At 46.0% G+C, this 21,124-nt stretch overlaps 1 pseudogene; it reads left to right on the forward strand.

Annotated features, from left to right (window-relative positions):
• The first annotated feature begins 3,344 nt into the window (after positions 1–3,344).
• On the forward strand, positions 3,345–3,625 carry LOC132504150 (small ubiquitin-related modifier 2-like; annotated as a pseudogene).
• The last annotated feature ends 17,499 nt before the right edge of the window (positions 3,626–21,124 follow it).

Genomic DNA, 21,124 nt, shown 5'->3' on the forward strand with positions numbered 1-21,124 from the left:
GGATTCTAACGCATCCTGACCACGACTTGGAAAGGCCATCTGTCAGCCAGTACTCCTGCCTCAGCATCCGTCTCATCCACCACCCGGGAGGGGCTGGGTGTGCATCCTGCACGGTGGTCGATGGCGCTCACGGCTTCTGGTCCATTAGGGGTGGAAGGGTTCCAGCCTGCGCATGGCAGCAGCAGGTTGCTTATCGGCCCCACCAGGGGAGGATTCCGGGAATGCTCCTCGTAGTTCCCTGAGCGCTCAGGACAGGGCACAGTGGAAGGGAAACGCTTCTCTCTGGGCGCTCTGCTCTGTCCTGTGCCACTTCCTTCTCCTCCCTGGCCCTAAGGAGACAATGCCTGGCAGAGAGTCGCCCCACGAGGCAGCTTTCTCGCCTGATCTTTTAGTGGAATTGTCTGTTTAAACAGTCATCCTTCCGTACCCCAGACCTCCCGGTGCGTCCTTTTAGTCGTGACCTCCAATACCGCGGCACGACCACACAGTTTCACCCCAGAGCACCTCCTGTTATCCGGGCAGCAAGATCCTACTGAGCACATCGTATTCACTTTTACCCATCCTTTAGCAGCTGTGATGTATGCAAATCTTCATCTCTAGTGCTACCAAAATCCAAGATCCCCAAAGCAAATGTGGGCAATGGCTGGAATTTCCCTACCCTCTGGGCAGCAATTTTTGGGAACCATAACAGAAAAGAACGAGAAAGGGCCTGGATTCTACCTGCATCTTAAAACCAACAGCTGAATGCAGCCCTGACGCCTCATTTTGACGTGCTACCAGGTTTGAATCATGCTGACACTGCCCCACCTCTCAGCTATAATAATGGGGTTTTGAATGGTTGGACTGCAGCCCCAGGATTAAAGTCGAGCTGAGTAACGTGGTATTGAGTTAAGGCATGCCCACAATAAAGAGACTGCTCTTCACTGTGGAAACCAAAGCATAGGCAGAGTTATTTTTGCTCATGGCGAGTCCTGTCTTCAGATCTATTGCTAAAAGGGAAATAAGCCCTTCCCCTGTTTGTTCTTTTAAAAGCGCCATCTCTAATATAAGGACCTTCCCACCTCTAGAAACTCAGCATTAAAATGATATCTTTGAAATTTGCCATAAATAGTGCAAATATTTTCCCAAAATGATCTTGACTATGAGCAAGGTAACACAGCAACAACCACCACCCTTCCCAATGCCAACTAAAAATATTTTAAGTAGTTTTCTCACTATTCCAGCCCAGGGTCTTCCACCCATCCTATTTGCAATGCAAAGCAGAATTTTTAAGACTATGAACTCCGTGATTCAGACATACCTGAATTCACATTCCAGCTCTGGAAGTTACTGTGGGGTGTGGCAGTTATAAAACATGTCATCCGAATTTAAACACTCCTCAATGAAGAGCTGAAGTCTGTGTTCCCTGCTCTTCAATCTAGGCTCTTTGACTGCTTGACCAAAAAAATGCAACAGAAGTAATGGTACTAGTTTCTAGCCCCAGGCCCCAAGAAACTAGCAGCTTCTACTGCCTGTCTCTTGGGGTGCTCCTCTCCTTCTTGAAACCTGGTCACCATGCTGTGAGGAAGCTGAACAGCCCACGGAGACGCCTGTGATGAGTGGTCCCATGTTCTCAGGCCCGTGGACCCAGCTGAGCTCCCAGCCAATAGCTAGCCCTGTGAGGGAGCCATCTTGGAAGTGGTCATCTAGCCCCTAGGCTACTAGGAATAATGCTGCTGTGAACATTTATGCACAAGTTTTTGTGTAGACATACGTTTCCATTTGTGTTGGGTATATACTTAGAAGTGGAATTGCTAGATCACGTGGTAACTCTGTGCTTGACCGTTTAAGGAACTGCCAACCTCTTTTCTGCCATGGCTGCACCATTGTACATCCCCACTAGCAATGTACGCGGGTTTGCCGACACTTTATTATCTGTCTTTGTGATTATAGCCATCTTAGCACGTAAGTGTTACCTCCTTTTGGTTTTGACTCGCATTTCCCTGATGGATGACGATATTGAGCATCTTTTCAAAACGTGCTTATTGGCCCTTTGAAAATCTTCTTAGGAGAATGTCCACTCCGATCCTTTGCCCATTTTAAATTGGGTTATATGTGGTTTTACTGCTGAGTTGTTCTTTATATATCCTAGATCTCAACCCTTTATCAGATATATGATTTACAAATGTTTTCTCCCATTCTGTGGGTTGTCATTTTTTACTTTCTTGATGCTATCCTTCAAACCACAAAAGCTTTTAACTTTGATAAAGTCTAATAGATCTATGTTTTCTTTGGTTGCCTGTGCTTTAAGTGTCATATCTAAGAAACCATTGCCTAATCCAAAGTCACAAAGATTTACACCTGTTTTTTTTTTTTTTTTCCTGAGAGTCTTGTCTTAGATTAGGTTTCTGATCCATTCTGGGTTAGTTTTTGTATATAGAGTAAGGTAGGGCATCCAATTTCATTCTTTTACATGTGGCTATCCAGTTACCCAAGAACCATTTATTGAAAAGACTATCCTTTTCCCCCATTAAATGGTCTTGGCACCCATTGAAAATCAATGAACTGCTACTGTGAGGGTTTATTTCTGGACTCTCAATTCTACTGCATTGACTTATATGTCTGTCTCTATGCCAGTAACACACCATCTTGATTACTGTAGCTTTATAGTAAGTTTTGATTTTGGGAAGCGTGAGTCCTCTAACTTTGTTCTTCTTCAAGATTGTTTTGGCTACTCTGAGCCCCTTGCACTTCCATATGAATTTTAGCACCATCTTGTCCATGTTTGAACGAACTCAACTGGAATTTTGATGGCAGTAAATGACTGTGGATCACTTTGGGGAGTGTTGCCATCTTGACAATATTAAGTCTTCTGACCCTGAGATATCTTTCCATTTATTTAGGTCTTCCTTAATTTCTTTCAACAATGTTTCGCAGTTTTCAGAGTGTAAGTTTTGCACTCCTTTTGTTAAATTCATTCCCCAGTATTTTATTCTCTTTGGAGCTATTGTAAGTGAGCAGTTCCTGTTTCTCAGCTGATGGAGAAGTCCTTCCATGCTAAGAGCTTTGTCTGACACAGGTGTTTCAGTTACCTGGGAGTTTCAGACTTCTCTGGTTAAGTCTCAGCTATTTCATAATTAATGAACTGGAAATAAACTCCATAATAAAGATCTTCCCCTGCCCTGGTCTAACAGGTTCTAACTAAATTTATGTTCTCAAGGGACTTATTTTTTATTTTAGAAAATCCCCTTTGACTGATTGCTACCTCCTCCTTCTGCCACTACTGGTGCTGCTCTGTGCTTGTTTGGTGCCACTCCTGGTACCTTTTTTGTGAAGCAGCCACTGAGAAGGCTCCAGAGGTTACCATGGCCAATGAAGAGCCCCAGGAGGGAGTCAAGACAGAGGACCACGATCACGGTAACACGAAAGTGGTGAGACAGGATGGTTCTGTGGTGCAGTTTGAGATTTGGAGGCATAACCACGTTTGACGAAAGCCTATTGTGAATGACAGGGTTTGTCCATGAGGCAGATCAGATTCTGATTTGATGGGCAGCCAATCAACGAAACAGACACGCCTGCACAGTTGGAAATGAAGGATGAAGATACAGCTGATGTGTCCCAATAGCAGACAGGAGGTGTCTACTAAAGAGAGAACCTGCTGCTTTACTCCAGAACCAAGAAGTCATTCTGAGTTAGAAAACCACGATTTGGTTCTGCCGCATCGTGACTGCTGCCGTACAGTTTTCTCTAGTCTTTCATTTTCCCCTCCCCCACTCCTTTGTTGTACATTCAGTAATGGAGGTATGTGCAGAGGAATATTGATTTTTTTTTTTAACTAAATGGCCAATGGTACATTTTGATCAACATCACAAGGAGATGGGATGGGGGGAAATACTGCTTCTGTGAAAATAGTCCCTTTCTCCATTATTGGCATGCTCATTCAGCTCATCTCTTTATATGCCAGTAAGTTCTTTTGATTTCCCTGTTTAACGAGAAAAGAACAATGTAAAAATTATTGCGTACTTTGTTCGATTGGAGAATTTTAATGTTTTTCATTTTCATTTCAAAACCAAGAACAATTTTATAACTTTTTTGTATGTAGCTGTTATAGGTAGGACAATCTGTCTTTAAGCAAGGATAAATGACTGTAAAAGAAATGAATCCTAGATAGTTTTCCCCTTCAGGTCAAGCATCTTGTTGTTTAAATAAACTTCGTGGGTTTCTTTTAAATGCTTTTTTACTTCTGCTTCTCAGCTCAAGTGTGTAATTAACAGGAAAATGGAAAGTTGCTCACTATGCTTTCTTCAGATCGCTGTTAAATGACCTTATTTTAAGGAAAACTAAGGGAGAAATCCTTCCCCAGATGCTCTTCTTGGGAAGAATTTTACTCCTCGGGCTATTTCTGAATGTGCTTTCAGCAAAAAGATTTTCAGTCACAGCACATGTGATTTTCAAGTTTCTTCTTTGCTGGGAATAATTAGAAAAATCACAAAATGGAGTTCAGAAATAGAAAAGAAAGATGATGTGAAGGAATAGCAGTGGGAATTCTGCCAGAAGCCTTGGGAGGAACAAAGGGAGCTGGGAAAGGCCTCTTGCCTCCGCCAGCGCCTGCCTGGGGAGGATGCAGCCCTCAAGGGGCTCCGGTGCCCACTGGGTGCAGCACTGCAGTCATCCCAACCAGAGAGGGACCAAAGTGGGCTTCTCTCTAAGAAAAAATTTCAAACACACAAAATAAAAAGGAATTAAGTATTTGTCACAATGAACAAATACAGTGAAACCCCCTATGACCCCATCACCCCAGATTCAACAGTCATCAACTCACGGCCAAATTGGTGTCTTCTATAAACCGACTAATCCCCCACCCCAACCCCAGGTTATTTGAAAGCAAATCCCAGGCATTATATTATTACACCCATAAACCTTTTTTTTTAACATCTTTATTGGAGTATAATTGCTTTACAAGGGTGTGTTAGTTTCTGCTTTGTAACAAAGTGAATCAGCTGCACATATACATATATCCCCATATCCCCTCCCTCTGGCGTCTCACTCCCACCCTCCCTGTCCCACCCCTCTAGGTCGTTACAAAGCACTGAGCTGATCTCAAACCTTTTTTTTAATTGAGAAATTTCTCGATATTTCTTCATGAAGTAGTAAGCAGAATTAAAGAAATATACAGTCTAAAAGAGTCAAAATGATCCGAAAATTTTTGTGACAATTACACATCTATAGCCAAAATAAAAATGAAGTTTTTAATAAACCACTTTAAAATTTTTGCTCAGTAATTTATCTGAAATTGAACAGATATGAGGATAACTAGGATAATGCCACTTTGTGCTTCTCCAAAAAAATTGTCATCCTTGTAAAACAGTGGTTTGGTTCTGCAAGATTCCGCAAATTTTCTTTGCCCAGTGTGAAGGGAAAGCCTGAAGATGAAAATAGCAGAGTTGGCAACCAAAGAACTAGATTCTGCCGACCCTGGAGCGGGATGACCATCTGACTCAGACCCATCCTGGTGAGGAGCAGAGGGAGGACCACAGATCCCGCTGGGAGGAAGTGAGTGAGTCAGCCCAGGTCAGGATGGTCAGGAGGTGAGATGCTCTGAGGAAAGCATGTGCCCAGCTCATGACACAGCTGACTGTTGAGAAGGCCAAAGGCTCCCACTGCCTTGCAGGTGGCTGGGCTGTTTCCAGTGCAGTGAAAATTGTCCGTGTAAGTCTGAATAACTTCCTATAAAAGGCAAATGTATGGGGCACAACTCTGTGAGTTCCCTTACGTTCTGGCATATAAAGTAAGCAATGCCTTGGAAACAATTCCTACTCTAAGCTGCTAACTGGCTTGCAAGCTAGATCAATGCACTGCTGGCTACTCATCTGAAAGCTATACTGGTGTCTTACCTCTAATTGGCATTTGGTTTGTTTTTTTAAAAAATAAATTTATTTATTTATTTTTGGCTGCATTGGGTCTTTGTTGCTGCACGTGGGCTTTCTCTAGTTGCGGCGAGTGGGGGCTTCTCTTCGTTGCGGTGCGTGGGCTTCTCATTCAGTGGCTTCTCTTTGTTGTACAGCACGGGCTCTAGGTGCGTGGGCTTCAGTAGTTGTGGCATGCAGGCTCAGTAGTTGTGGCTTGCTGGCTCTAGAGCACAGGCTTAGTAGTTGTGGCACATGAGCTTAGTTGCTCCACAGCATGTGGGATCTTCCCAGACCAGGGCTCGAACCCCTGCATTGGCAAGTGGATTCTTAACCACTGCACCACCAGGAAAGTCCTGGTATTTGGTTTGAAATCCAGTTTCAGAAGAATGTTTTATAAAAGTTTAAGAAATTTACTAGTGGTATCAATTTGAAGTAATAACTTACAAAACTACAATAATTAAAACCGTGTGCTACACAGGAAAAACAGATCAATGGAACACACTAAGAAGTTTAGAAGTAGATCTGTATACATACAGGAATTCAGTATAAGTCTGGCATTTCAGTTCAAGGAGGAAAAATCATTTATTCAATAAGTAGTTTGGGGACAACTTATCTAGAAAAAAGAAATAAAGTTGAATCTGTATCCTATAAACTAGAATGAGTTCCAGATGGATCAAAAATGTATGTTGGATGTCAATTACATCTCAAAAAGCTGAAATAATACATTTGGGGGGAAAGTGGAATCATTCTGGTACCAGAGGAAATCATGGGCAATTTGTTTTTGTAATAATTTCCTTTAGAAAAGGGAAGAATCTTCTATATACAATACAAAATCCAGAAATACAAAATCCAAATCCAGAAATCTTCTATATACAATACAAAATCCAGAAATTATTACCTATTATCCTAGGTAATAAAGAAATGGGCTGGCCTGTCTCCAGTTCCTGGGTGGTAACATTTAAATACCTGGAATTTCCCGGGTCATAAGAATGTCTTTGTCATTCTTGGTGGGCCCTGAGAGTTTATACTAAGGAGATGACTCAGATGGTGGCCGGCCAGGACAGGAAGACCAGCAGGTGATTAGAGGGCTGGGGCTTTGAGTCACATGGGATCAGCCCAACCTCTGGGGAAGGGAGGGGGAGCTGGAGGTTGAGTTCAATCAAGTGGCCCATGATTCACTTACTCACACCTTCACAATGAAACCATGGAAACTCTGGACATCAAAGTTCAGGTGAGGACCCCTCGCTGCCAATCCTAAGCATGTTGTCATGCATCACTGTGCCAGGAGGGTGATGCATCCCAACTCCACAGAGAGAGGACATCTGGGACCCTCCCAAACCTTGCCCTCAGTGTCTCTACTTTTGACTGCTATTGATTCGTATCCTCTTTGCTATAATAAACTGAAATTAAAAAAAAAATTGTATCACACTTTCCTGAGTTCTGTGAGACATTCTGGAGAATTATTGAAAGTGAGTGGGGAGTGGGGACCCCAAATTGTAGCCTGTTGGTCAGAAGCATGGATGCCTGGGGAGCCCCAAGCCCGCGGCTAACATCTGAAGCCTGGAAGGGGATGGCGCCCTCACCTGCAAGGTTTGGCCTGACTCTGTAGTTGAAGTCAGAAGTCGGCACCATTAACAAGGAGACTAATAACTGCTTATGTTAAACGCCAGAATTTTCTACATGGGCTCCTCAGAAGAATGTAAAAAGACCGACACCAACTGGGAAAATGTTTGCCCCTCATACCACAGAAAATGACCAAATTTTCTAACAAGTAAGGGATATCTACAATACAAAAACAAAACCATTAGAAAAAGAAGCTTAACCAAAACATGAAATACAAAACTCTTTTAAACTTATAAAAAGATATAACACGACTCATAATAAGAGAAATGCAAAATGATACTTCCCAAGACATGATTTTTTTACCTATCAGGTTGGGAAAGATCAAAAGTTTGCATCACAAACAGCTTGTGGGAAAAGCTGGAGCTAAGTTCTCACTCTTTCTGGTGGAAGTGTCCATCTGTGAAACCTCCAGGAAGAGCAATTTGCCAATGACTACAAAAATTTTGCTGCACATGACCTTCAACCCAGTGATACTACTTCTGGAAATTGATCATATGGATAGACTTGTCCATGTGTAAAATTATTTACGTACAAGCTAATTTATTTATTTATGGAAGTGTTATTTCTAATAGCAAAATATTGGAAATTATATGTTCATCAGTAGGAGAGAGGTCAGATAAATTATGCAACACCCAGACAATAAAAAGAATCTGTGTATCCAGACAACAAAACGAAGTAAAAAGCCTTTATGCAGCGGTCCCCAACCTTTTTGGCACCAGGGACCAGTTTTGTGAAAGAAAATTTTTCCATGGGCTGGGGTGGGGGGGTGATGGTTTCGGGATGATTCAATCACATTACATTTACTGTTCGCTTTAGTTCTATTATTATTACACTGTAATATATAATGAAATAATTATACAACTCACCATCATGCAGACAGGAGGCAGAGCTTAGGCAGTAATGCAAGCAATGGGGAGCGGCTGTAAATACAGATGCAGTTTCACTCGCTTGTCTGCCGCTCACATCCTGCTGTGTGGCCCAATTCCTAACAGGCCACGGATCGGTACCCCTTCCAGGTGTTGGGGACCCCTGCTTTATGTGCTTCTTTAAAATACAGTAAGTGAAAAGAGGGCGCAGCAAAGAAGGCAGTTTGTGAAGGGAGGGGGTATGTGAGTCTCCTCAGGCTTCCTTAACAAAGTCCCACAGGCTTGGGGCTTAAACAACGGACACATATTTCTCACTGTTCTAGAGGCTGGAGCGCTGATATCACAGTGTTGGAGTTGGTTTCTTCTGAGCCTCTCTCTTTGGCTTGCGGTCCTCCCTCTGTATGCATCTGTGTCATAATCTCCTCTTCCTATAAGGACACCAGTCATTCTGAATTAGGGCCCACCCATAAGACTTCACTTTACCTTAATCACCTCTTTAAAGTCCCTCTCTCCAAATACAGTCCCATTCTGAGGTGCTGGGGGTTAGGGTTTCAACATATGAATTGCGGGGTCAGGGGCAATTCAGTCCCTAAGAGGGTAGACAAGGGGGATAGCTATAGATACAGATACATGTCTGTATATGAATAAAATATCTATGGAATATACACATGAAACCACGAACACTATTTGCCTCCAAGGATGGGACATGAGTGGCTGGAGGATGGGGAGGGAAGGGAGATGTCTCATTCCTTACCCTTTAGAACCTTCTGGATTTTGTATCATTACTTAGATTATGGATCAAAAGGGTATACAAATTTTTTAAATTTTAAATCAAGAAGTTGAGTTGGGGGACTTCCCTGGTGGCGCAGTAGATAGGACTCCAAGCTCCCAATGCAGGAAGCCCGGGTTTGATCCCTGGTCAGGGAACTAGATCCCACATGCATGCCCCAACTAAGAGTTTGCACGCCACAACTAAGGAGCTGGCAAGCTGCAACTAAGGAGCCCACACTCCACAACTAAGGAGCCTGAGAGCCGCAACTAAGGAGCCCGCCTGCCGCAACTAATATCCCATGCAACCAATTAAATAAATAAATATTTTAAAAAAAAAGAAGTTGAGTTGGCATGTAGGACTTCAGACTGCATCTGGCATTTAATGGGAAGACTGTTTCTCTGTTGATGAAAGAACTAGTCCTTACATTCCTCAAGGCTGATAATTGTCTGCCTGGCACTTACGTAGTCGCATTAAAGCTACTGGAAGCCAATGTTGTCACATGATTAATGCTTCTTATTTTCAAAATAAGAATTTGGACATTTATTATTCTCAGAGTCCAATTTTCTGTGACAACAGCATTTTTCTGTCACTAGCTTTATCGCGTAGGATAATGTGTTTGTAGCTGACAACTATTTTATAAATAGTAAAGTATGGTGCGTAATGATGGATGTTCACTCAGACTAAGATATGTGTAGTTGAACAACATTTTCATAAGTCAGCTATAGCTACATAATACATCCTGTATTGCCATAAGATGGGGAAATAAAGCTGAGATTTTAAAAATCTCAGTGATAAGAATAAATTTCCCAGTTTCTCTTGAAACGATGTAGAGTATAGACAACAGGACTGGTAAATTCACCCCAGGATATTTTGAGGAACAATAATAGCGACTAGTAAAGGGTGCAATCGTTCGGTGCTAGATGTTTGCGAAGTGCTTTCACACAGAACTCATTTATTTCTTGTAACTACTCTTCAAAGCATACATTTTGATTCATATTTTACAGATAAAAAATGTGAGTCAGTGTAGCTGGAGAATGGCCAGCATCAATTCTGAGTCATCTTGTAATTCAAAGGCTGTTTGTTTGGTATGTGTATCTAGAAATATTGCCAATTTGCATAAATTGGTCCAACTTCTATTCGGCCAATGGGTCTGCCCAAATACCAAGAAAATGTGATCCAGGGACCAAAACATGAAGTTAAACAACACACAAGAGAAGGGAAAATCTCCAACAGTACACGAGCACTCATTTATTGAGTGATAATTGTGGTATGCAGAGCATTTTCACATAGCTTGTCTCATTTAATCATTACCAAGGGAAATATGCAGGCCAGTTCTTATCACAAGCCCTCAAAGAAGCATTATATTAATAATATAATGTCTTTAATAATATGAAGCCTGTTTCACATTCTGTTTATGCTACTGAATGCTTCAATATATATCCAGAGAGGCACCTAAAACCCTACGAAGTATAAAACTTAGGTATGTGATAGAACTCCAATGACAGAGTAGTAACTGAACATGAAAAGGTTCTTGTTTCCCCAAGAATTAAATATTCAGTGATCAGCACTGTAGTACTGGAAGACAGTCACAGCCTCTCTCCAATGTCCTGAGCCCCTCACAGGGTCCCAGCCCACCATCCACACAGCACGACATAATGGACTCCTTAGCTTTGGTTACCAGTTAAAGATCTGATTGTAATTGTAACTACAGGGATTCACTTGAGTTGCCTATGGACTAACCAGAGATAGGAAGCATGTTCAGGAAATAATATAAAGTAACCAAAGCATCTCTGCTTCCAGGCTTAGACGCAAGTTCTGAAATAGTGGTTTCTATCGTTTGTTCTCTGTGGAATCCTGGCTCGCCTCCAAATTTCAGAGAGCCACCAAAAGGGACCTTAGCACATCTCTCTGGATTCTCTTACTTTTTCATACTAGAAAGTCATGATCAAAACCCAGACAACACGTCACTTTTCAGAATACCAGGAAAATAGAGTTTTAAAATATTGTGTGTTCACTATGCCTCATTTTGCCTGTCAAAGACAAATACAGCATCGTGGTAACTTATTTTGGAAATGACACTGATGAACTTACTTGTTGACAAAAGTATCTGAAGAACTTAATAGCATTTATTTATTCAAATATTCTCTCTATATTGACAACCTGTGCAAATCACTACATGATAAGGTAGTAAGATAATAGGGAAAGCTCTGTCTCCAGAGTCAGAGGGACTTAGGTTTGAATCCTGACTCTGCTAATACTACCTGTGTGATCTTGAGCAAATTATGTCACCTCCCTGGGCCTCAGTTTCCTCATCAGTAAAATGGTCACATGATGTCACCAACTCCAAAATGGTTGCTGAAATACTCAATAAAATCATTCATGTAAAGCTCTGGCCAAACAGTCGCCCCCCTTTCCGTGTGTGTGTGTGTGTGTGTGTGTGTGTGTGTTCAACCTCAAAGAGGCAGTAGATATTTCATGATGTATGTGAGGCAAATCTTTATGCTGTACACCTTAACCTTATACAGTGCTGTATGTCCATTATACCTCAATAAAACTGGAAGAAAAAAAAAGAGGCAATGGAATGGACCAAGAATATTTTGACACATTTGATACTTACCTTTACAGTTCACTTAGTTTCGATGAGCCTGAGTTTCCACATCTCTGAAAGTTTTCCTGCCTTCCTTACAAAGTTGTTGTGAGTTCTAAATGGGATAACACACGTGAGTGTTCCCTGGAAACTATACTGTTACAACCCATTCCTCATTTTCTGTGCATTTCCACAGTCACAGACAGAATCGCTGTCTCCAAAGATGATCCCCAGTGACCCACATTCCCAGCATTCCTGCCTTGGAGACTCCCCTTTCACATTGGATCTGGGCCGGCCTGTGACTCGCATCAACCGGGAGAATGTGGGAGGAATGACCGGGCCAACTCCAGCCTCCAAGAGGCTGCGAGCACCTGCCTCTCAGCTTAGCTCAAGTGCCTGTAGGGCCCTCGAACTGCCTTGAGAGGTCTGGCTACCTTGCTGGGGAGAGCACAGGAGACAGTACATGGACTTACCATGTGGAAGGAGAAGCCCCATCACTGTACAAAGAGAGGGGGAGGGGGACCGGCCGCCCCACATCCCGGCTGAGCCCCAACTTCCATTCATCCCGTCCAAGGCTTCATGGGCGGGAACCACCCTCAAGGGTGTGAGCCATCCCTCCAGGCCAACCAAGCACCTGGGTGACTGCAACCCAGCTGACATCACAGGAACAGAACCACCCTGATGAGTCCGCGTCATGGGAGGTAATAAAGTGTTGTTTGAAACCACTGAGCGGTGGCATGGTTTGTAACCCAGCAGAGACAACTGGGACACAGACCCAGACCAGTTCCATCAGAAATGGCACGTCTGCCTTACTTTCCGCTAACTTCACAAATGCAGCTTGTTACAACTGAAGGAATCATCTTCCCAAAAACTGCATCCCCCCAACCCCAGGCCCCTCCTAGTGAGCTCTGAACTACCATGCACAGGGTTGGGGAGGAGGAAGCGCATTAGGTCCTCAGCTGTGACACCAATGTCATTCCCTCCCCAGGACTCGGACCTGGCTTGGCGAAGGTGCCGGAAGGATCAATGAACCTAGGCGGTTCTGAGTTCTCACATTTCTACTCCCCATGCTGCCTCTCTCAACACAATCTCACTCCTGATCGATTAGTTTAAATCTTTATCTTCAAGCTGGGAGTCCCCTTTTCCCAGGGGACCCCTGCTCCCCCGCCCCCAGCCTGGTCATTAAGGCCCCTCCCACACATCCCCCAACAGCTGTGCATGGACATGGGTGACAGCAGCAGGGACAGCACATGAGGACAGGATGCACATCAGGCCTCCGCTGCGTGTCAGGGGGACAGTTTCTTTGACCATCTGCTAACGTCTCCTCCCTCGTCACTGAGAGGCTTGTTCCCCTGGAGCCTTCCCGCCCTTGACATGCAGCCATGAGGGTTTTCATCCAACTAAGACAAACGCGCAGGAGCTGCTGGAACAGAGTCCTTCATCTGCTTTGAGCCACAAGGTGAATTTCTGGAGTCCATGGTGGGAGAACGCTCTCTTACAGAGAGAAAAAGTGTTTTCTAAATTCCAAAAACTCCCCTAACAGATCAATAGCCAGGCTTGGCCAACTTGAACTAGAAAGTTTGGGGTCCAGATAGTCCTAGGTGACCTCTGGAGGAGACTTGCAGGGGGCTGTGACTTGGGGACCACTGGCCCGCTATGGGGCTCTGAGGTGAGGCTGGGCTGACCCGGAGCAGGACAGCTGGACGGTCACCCCCAGCGTCAGAGCAGGTCAGGGGTGAGACCGGAAAGGCGTGTTGCACCAGCCAGGGCTGGGGAGGGGGTGGAAATGTCCACTGGAGGGAAGGAGACATAGGATCGTGGGAAGGGGGTGGGTTCTAGAGACCCTAGACTCTGATCATGCTGAGAAACCAGACCTCAACTCAGATCAGCTTCAGCACCAGGGCCTGCACAGCTACCAAAGAATCAGGCGGGACCACTCATACCTGAGCAGAGATCCCCAGGCCATCACCCAAATGCCAGGGCCAAGGGGTCCCTCCTCGGCCAGCAGGAGCCTGTGCAGAACATGCCAGGAGGAAACTCGAGCTCTTCCCCGGACACAGATGCATCTGAGGAAGGAGGAGAAGGAAGAAGAAAGAGCCCAGGCGGGGAGCAGAACTTCAAATCACTGTTTTCAACTGAAACGGGCTGGGAGGGGTGGAGATACAGGTAAGAAACAGCTGTAAGTTCGTGCTACAATCAGCAGTGGCATCCAGCATAGATGCGCTTGGTCACAGAAGGCAGAGGAGCCTTGTAAGTTTCCACTGTGATGCACACCGGGGCAGCCTTGCTCAGGGTTAACCTCTTAGCTTCCCCACCTGTGCCGTGAGGATAACGCACGTGCGTCAGAGCCGTGTGGAGAGGACCTAACGACACAAGACCTTGTAGGGATGGTGCGGGACCCGGAGTTGGCCCGGGGCTTGTGGCAGGTGTTCCTTCCATCTGGACCTCACCACGAAGTCACCACAGATGGCTGTCTTCCCTGAGTTGTTGCCTAGACATCCAGCTCATAGACCACAGGCAACTCAAGGACAGGGACAAAGTCTTACTCGGTTCTGTGTCTTGGGCACTGAGCCTAGTGCTGGGCACATATTTGTTGAATGAATTCATCCTGAAAGATAAAGATAAGCAGGTGTGCAGCCCAGGCTTCCAGAGGCACCGGCGGGCAGTTTGGAGAACGAGGCTCCCTGCCTCCATGGACCAGCCTCCCTCCCCAGTGGGTGAGGCCGGATGGGCCCCGTGGTGCCAGGAAGTGCCAACAGGAACTGGGGGTGGTGGTGCTGAAGCTGTGGGTCATGCCGGTCAAGAAACCACGGCTCACAAAGACTGTCATAAGTTAACGGCACGAGGACGCTGGCCGTCTGCTACTGGGATCCGAGCGGCAGCCGGGCAGGCAGAGCACACCCTCTACTTACCTGAGGGGAGGCTGAAAGTCTGTGAAATGAGCGAGTAAAGAGCTGGGAAGAAGGGGCGATGGGGATTTGGTGACTAACAAGAATAACCAGGGGGCCGCACATTTACTCCGAGCTGGCAGGACGCCCAGACTCTCTGTGTTATCAAATCTTCACAACACCCTCCAAAGATGGTACTCAGTCCCCGTTTACAATTGAGAAAACGTAAGTCACAGAGTTCAAGTAATTTTCCCAGGAACACAGAGCCAGTGATAGGTGGCTGGAGAGCTGGGCCCAGGCCGTCAGAGCCTACAAGGCAGGTTAGCAGGTGGGTGTGTGCACAGACTCGGAGCCAGCACTCATCCTCACAAAAACTGGGCTTCCTGCAGCCTTGGAAGCCTCCCCAGTTGGGACGTGATCTTGAGCCCCATCATTCTGACTAGGCCAGGAATGGACTCGCCTTCTCCCTTGATGGTACCCCTCCTCCACTGTCCCTGTGCAAACATCTCTAATGAAAGCGGACAGCAGAGGGATGCGCGGGGCTACCCAGACCCCAACTCAGCTCCAACGCCAGGCAGCAGCCCTTGGACCTGAGTTTGCATTTCTGCCCAATGCGACTGGTTGACCCCTAATTGCTTGCAGCTCTGAGAGTTCACGGTTCAGGAATTGCTACACAAACGATTCCCTCTCACAGGACCGTTCCAACCTATGTGGAGGTTATTAACCCCAACTAGGCCCTGTTTAAAAACGTCACACCAGAGATGTGTCCTTAGACATAAGCATGTGTGATGAACTGCAGAGTCTGGCTCCCGAATACGGAAATATGAAGATAAACCCGGACGCGTCAAGTGCAGGAACCTCACCACTGGCTACGAACATCACAAAGACTTGTCAAGGAAGACACCAACCATCTAACTGGCAGACCTGAGGCTGCAGCTCATACCCAGCAGGGCAGGTGTGTTCCCTCCACCCCGAAATCTCGGGAATCTCTTCACTCAGCAGCCCAGACAAATGGTCTCAACGCTCCGCAGTACACGAACATTCCAGGCCACAGGGCAGCACAGTACAGGGAAGATTTATTAAGGGAATAAAACATCCAAAACCTACTGACCTTATGCCACAGGCAAACCATGCCCTTTCCCGAGCACAACACTCATTTCTTCCGAAGCACGTCCGTGTACCATCCCCATAATTCCTGGTGGGTAATGGAGGACATGCTACCGGGTCTCAGTGTGCAGCCCTGGGGGCCCCTGGAGAGACGGTCCTTTGACAGCAGCATACAATACTGCGAATCAGATCAATGCTCTTCACATCCACCTCCGAAACAAACAAGACCCCAAGGAAAATAAGTAGCCCAATTTCTACTTTACAATCTTTACATATCTTTAGCAAATCTGGCCAAATTCTTAGGTTTTTAGCAGAGCAACAAGAATTTTTGACACTTCCCAGGTTCTAAGGAACCCGTGGAAATTACTCAAAAACCAGAAATAGAAGGTAAGTGTGGAGGACGTCTTGGTAAAAACTGAGGGCGTGGGCTCCGCTTTTCCTCCGTCAAGTCAAGAACCTGCTTCTGCCGGGGCCTCACTCATCATCACCAGGCACTACGGGCCGCCGCGAGAACTGGGCCCCTCGACAGCACCTGTCTGTGATCTGGGCGGATGTGCCAACTGCTCTCCTGTCCCTCTTGCTGAGCACAGGGAACAGCCAGCCCCCAGACCCCTTTCCTTCCAATCCACGTCCTCCTCCTCCTGACACCCCAACACACACACACACACACACAACATACAAACTCTGGATGACAAATGAGCAGTCAATTTAATCTCTGCTCTCCACAAGATCGCACAACAGATGGAAGGTCAGGGGTAGTGCTGAGTGCCTGGGAGGGGAGGGGCGGGCTGTTTGGGGGGCTGTCACCATAGCAACAGGAAGAGCACTGCTGAGGTTTCCATTCTTGTGCTGCCACTAATTACTACGAATGTGGCATTGGGCCTTGTGACCAGCCGTCCCCAGAGCAGCCTGTTACCGGCAGATGCTGGTTTTCTTCTCTAAGAAAGCCAAAGACTGAAGTTGTGTTTGGTTGTTTTCCATTTTAAAAACAATGACAGGTTTAAGAACGCTTTGTTTTACACTGTATTGTAAGAGCTCAGATGCCTCAAGATTCTCTCCAGACAAACACTGTTCTGTGGAAATAAAAGGCAGGCCCCAGAGCATTAACAAACTTAGTGTTTAAATGCGTTCGGGGCAGGGTGGGGAGGCCACTTGTGTGCTCACACCAGGAGAGACTTAGCAGGTGCCTCTACCCACCCCGCTGACAACTAGATCCATGTGAAATTCTTTTTGGAAGTCAAGTTTTCCCTGTTTATATATTAAACCTTTTACTAAGATTCATCCCAGAAAATCTTAGGGTTAACATGTAGCGACCCTTAAAACCGACACAGAATTGGGTGGGTTTGGTGTGGCTCTGGGGACAAAAGTGAGACCAAGTTTCATTGAGAATGACAACAATTCAATCTATTTCTTCAAACCTATGTTAAGTCTGTTCCATAAAAGTTTGAGACAGCTTTACCAAAAAATACATATGATATTTAAAGACAAATAAAGAGCTGATGTCAGAAAAAAAATAGGTAGGAAAATAAATGAGAATAACACAGAGATATATAGCTCTGCACACTTGGCGGAGGGAAAAAAATGCCATATTGCGAGATATTTATTTCTTCCAGAAGCTAAAACAAACCAGATATTCACAAGAAGCACAACTTTTCTGATGCTGGGACCTGAGGAGAGTGGTCCATTTCTTCCCATGAAAAGGTTGTTCAAGAAAAAATCGTTCATGGTACTTGTTAAAGAACAGTCAGACAGTCTTCATTCAGGGAACTGTCATGATGGGTGAAGGACCACCGCAGTGAGGTTTTATGGGGGAGAGAGGTTGGGCTCAACTCCAAATACAAGGATAAGGGGAATTTATAGCCAAGGAGGAGGATGGTGGGGACAGGGTCCCTGGACAGCCCACAGTTTCTTAGAAAGTACCTCATAGTCAGCTCTTACCTGAGGAAGCAAAACACGATGATTTGAGTCACAGCCCTCAGAGGGTTGAGAGCCTTCTGACAGGAATTGCTGTCTACAGTGGGGTCCAGCTTGTCCGGCAGGTCAGCCGTTCTAATGGGGGAGGGGCAGAGAATCTGTAACACCAAGTCGGAACCAAGGGGGTGTCGCATTTTAAAAGCCTATTCATTATTATACTACAGTGTTCTAAAGTCAGAAAAAAAATATTTTCAAGATAGAAATAAAATAAGTTAGTCAACAACAAGCTTCTAGACTCTAGAGATACATGGAGTCAGTAATTCTCAATCGGGGGTATAATCTAATCTTCAGAAAATGTGAAATTTTTTTTTTTGTGGCAGGGGGCTGCATTGGGTCTTTGCTGCTGCATGCGGGCTTTCTCTAGTTGCAGTGAGTGGGCTTCTCATTGCGGTGGCTTCTCTTGTTGCGGAGCACGGGCTCTAGGCACGAGGGCTTCAGTATCTGTGGCTCGCAGGCTCTAGAGCGCAGGCTCAGTAGTTGTGGCGCACAGGCTTAGTCGCTCTGCAGCATGTGGGGTCTCCCCGGACCAGGGCTCAAACCCATGTCCCCTGCATTGGCAGGCAGATTCTTAACCACTGAGCCACCAGGGAAGTCCCAGAAAATGTGAAATTTCTTTTAATCAAAAGGATGAGGAATCGAAAGCAATGAGGTAAACTGTTGGTCAGGTGGTTTAGTAGAGAAAACTCAAAGCATCAGAGAGAAGCCACACTTTTGAATACCAGAAGGTGCTCTGGAGACTGTGCCGTTATATCAAGCAGTGGCACTCATTCTAGAATTTATATGGAATCTCAGGGGACCTCAAATAGGCAAGACAGGCTTGAAAACGACGATGAACATTGGAGGACTCACACTCCTGATTCCAAACCTTACTACAAAGCTGCAGTAATCAGTGTGATGCTGGCAGAAGGACAGACACACCAGACCAATGGAGCAGAACAGAGAATCCAGAAAAAAACGCACGTGTGGTCAAGTGATCTTTGACAAGGACGCCATCACAACTCATTCCTGTCTCCTAGAGTTCTCACGAGGTTCTCACCACATAAAGGGGTGTCCACAGTGAGCTCACAGCCCTCAACAGATAGGAGCTACACTCATGGCTGTGATGACCCTGTCTCCGTTCTGCTAGTAGATGGAATCCTCCCAGGAGGGAAGAAACAAACCTCGGCATCTCTGCCTCTCCCCTCATGCAGGACACACAGCTCTAGCCATGCCAGGTGGCCAGTGAATGAATGAATGATCAAGTGGGTGAATGAATGAATGTCCAGGAGGCCCTCCTAGGGGAGGAGCAGTCCAGGTAAACTACCCCCCGTGCAACCGCGGGTGCTCAGCCTCTCTAAATCCGAGTAGGCAGCTGGCGGTCTGCCCAGCCGGTTCCTTGGGACCTCAGGGCACTGACACCTCCCAAGCTACCCTTAAACCAAAGGCCTTCTGCAAAAAGAAAGAAAGAGGAATCCCTTGGCTTCCGTTTTGGATTTCAGTGACGTTTGTTTCTCCCAAAGCTCTCACGACCTTTGGTAACATCTGAAACGTGATATTCCCTGCAGATTTGCTCATCCCTGCTCCAATGAGGAAAATATCCAGAGAAAAATGTTACTTCTATGTCAACGGGGCTTTCAGTCAGTTTAATGGTGATAAGACGTGGGTTCTCAGTTATTAACTATAAACCAGTGGTTCAGAACTGGGGGTTGGGAGGGGGTGATTTTCCCCACCAGGGGACATTTAACAATGTCAGGAGACATTTTTAGTTGTCACAGGTGGGGGAGGGGAATGCTATGAGCATCTAGTGGGTGGAGGCCAGGGCTGCTGCTAAATAAACCTCCTACACTGGGGACAGTCCCTCGGCAAAGAAAGATCCAGCTCAAAATGTCACCAGTGCAGAGGCTGAGAAACCAACCCTACCACAAACTAAAACAAGAGAAGAAAGGTATCACTGTTAAGAGAGAATGTTCAAAAAACAGATAAAATCATGACTCTCATAACAGATAAAAAAAAGGATAAAGATTTTATTTAACTCATGAGAGAAGCAAATGTTATAGCCAATTCAAAAAAAAAAAACCTGAAGAACAAATTTATAGATCAGGTGTATTGAAGTTAATATGCAAATTGAGGCAAAACTGGGCTTCCACAGTGGGGGAGGGAAGCAGGCTGAACCTCTACAAGACAGGATGGACTCCATCAGCCCCCAAGAGGGCACAAAACTGTGAAATAGCTGGATTTTTTTTTTTTTTTGGCCATGCCTCAGGGCATGCAAGATCTCAGTTGCCGGACCAGGGGTCGAACTCACGCCCCCTGCAGTGGAAGCGTGGAGTCTTAACCACTGAACCACCAGGAAAGTCTCTGAAATAGCTCTCAAAGGACCCGGACTACTTGGAAGGGTGTGCTGTAGACAGTGTGAAGGCAAAACACCAATGCTTCTCAGGATTAAATGTTTGCTATGTCAAGGTCAGTTTTAGAGTCTTTTGGGGATTACAAACTAATTGGCAGAAAAGTTTCAACATGAGAGCACTGAGGTCTGTTCCTCAGACCCACAAGCCCAGAGCTGGGCCTAGATTTCTAAGAGCCTGAAGTCCGCAGGCTCACTGAGGTCTCACCTGCTGACAGCCTGCTGGGATTCAGTCCTGGCATCCCTCCTCCTCACACCTCCGCCCCATCCTCAGGAACCCGGCCTCACCTGGTTGTTTGAGTGGAGTTTCTCGAACTTAAACGTGCATATGAATCACCTGGGTTGCTGTTAAAATGCAAGTTCTGGTTGGGTAGGTCTGGGCTGGAGTTTGATACCAGGTGTTTCTAGTGAGATTAGACTGGCCAGTGCTGTTCACTTAGGGGCACACTTTGAGGAGCAAGGGTCAGAGAGAAGAAATGTCTTTATTACCGGTTGAGAAAAACCAAAGACACGGACTCCCAGAATAGGTGTGGTGACAGATCTCACCCGTGTCCTGAGCTGAGGAATAAGCCTTTGAAATTCTGCAAACCCCTAAAGCAGCAGGATTTGCAAGATCCAGGACCAGACCAGGTTCTGGGCCTCGCTCTGGCGTGGAAGAACCCAGGAAGGGGGCAGGGGGTGAGGGGTTCACCGCTAGAGGAAAGACTAGAGGGGAAGGACTTCAGGAGGGATGGAGGGAGAGGAAGTGCCCGCCTGGGAAGCCGTGCTCCTCTGGAGTCAGCCCGGGAGCAGGCAGCCACCCACTGACCTGATCTCCTCCAGACCAGTCCTGTGGACCCCCCTGGGAGTAGCGTACCCTGAAGGTAGGCAGCGCAGTTCAGATGCACTGGCGGGACTCTCACTCTGGGTCATTCAGAAGCATCGTTTGGGGCCTGTTGGCGGCCAGAGTTCCACCTACCGACAAGTTCTCAGCCAGAGAAACGGAGGATGACTCAGCTTCTGCCTTCCTCCCTGCAGCTCTCCTCCACCCAGAAGT

Source organism: Lagenorhynchus albirostris, chromosome 14 (assembly GCF_949774975.1).
Source record: "Lagenorhynchus albirostris chromosome 14, mLagAlb1.1, whole genome shotgun sequence".
Lineage (NCBI taxonomy): Eukaryota > Metazoa > Chordata > Mammalia > Artiodactyla > Delphinidae > Lagenorhynchus > Lagenorhynchus albirostris.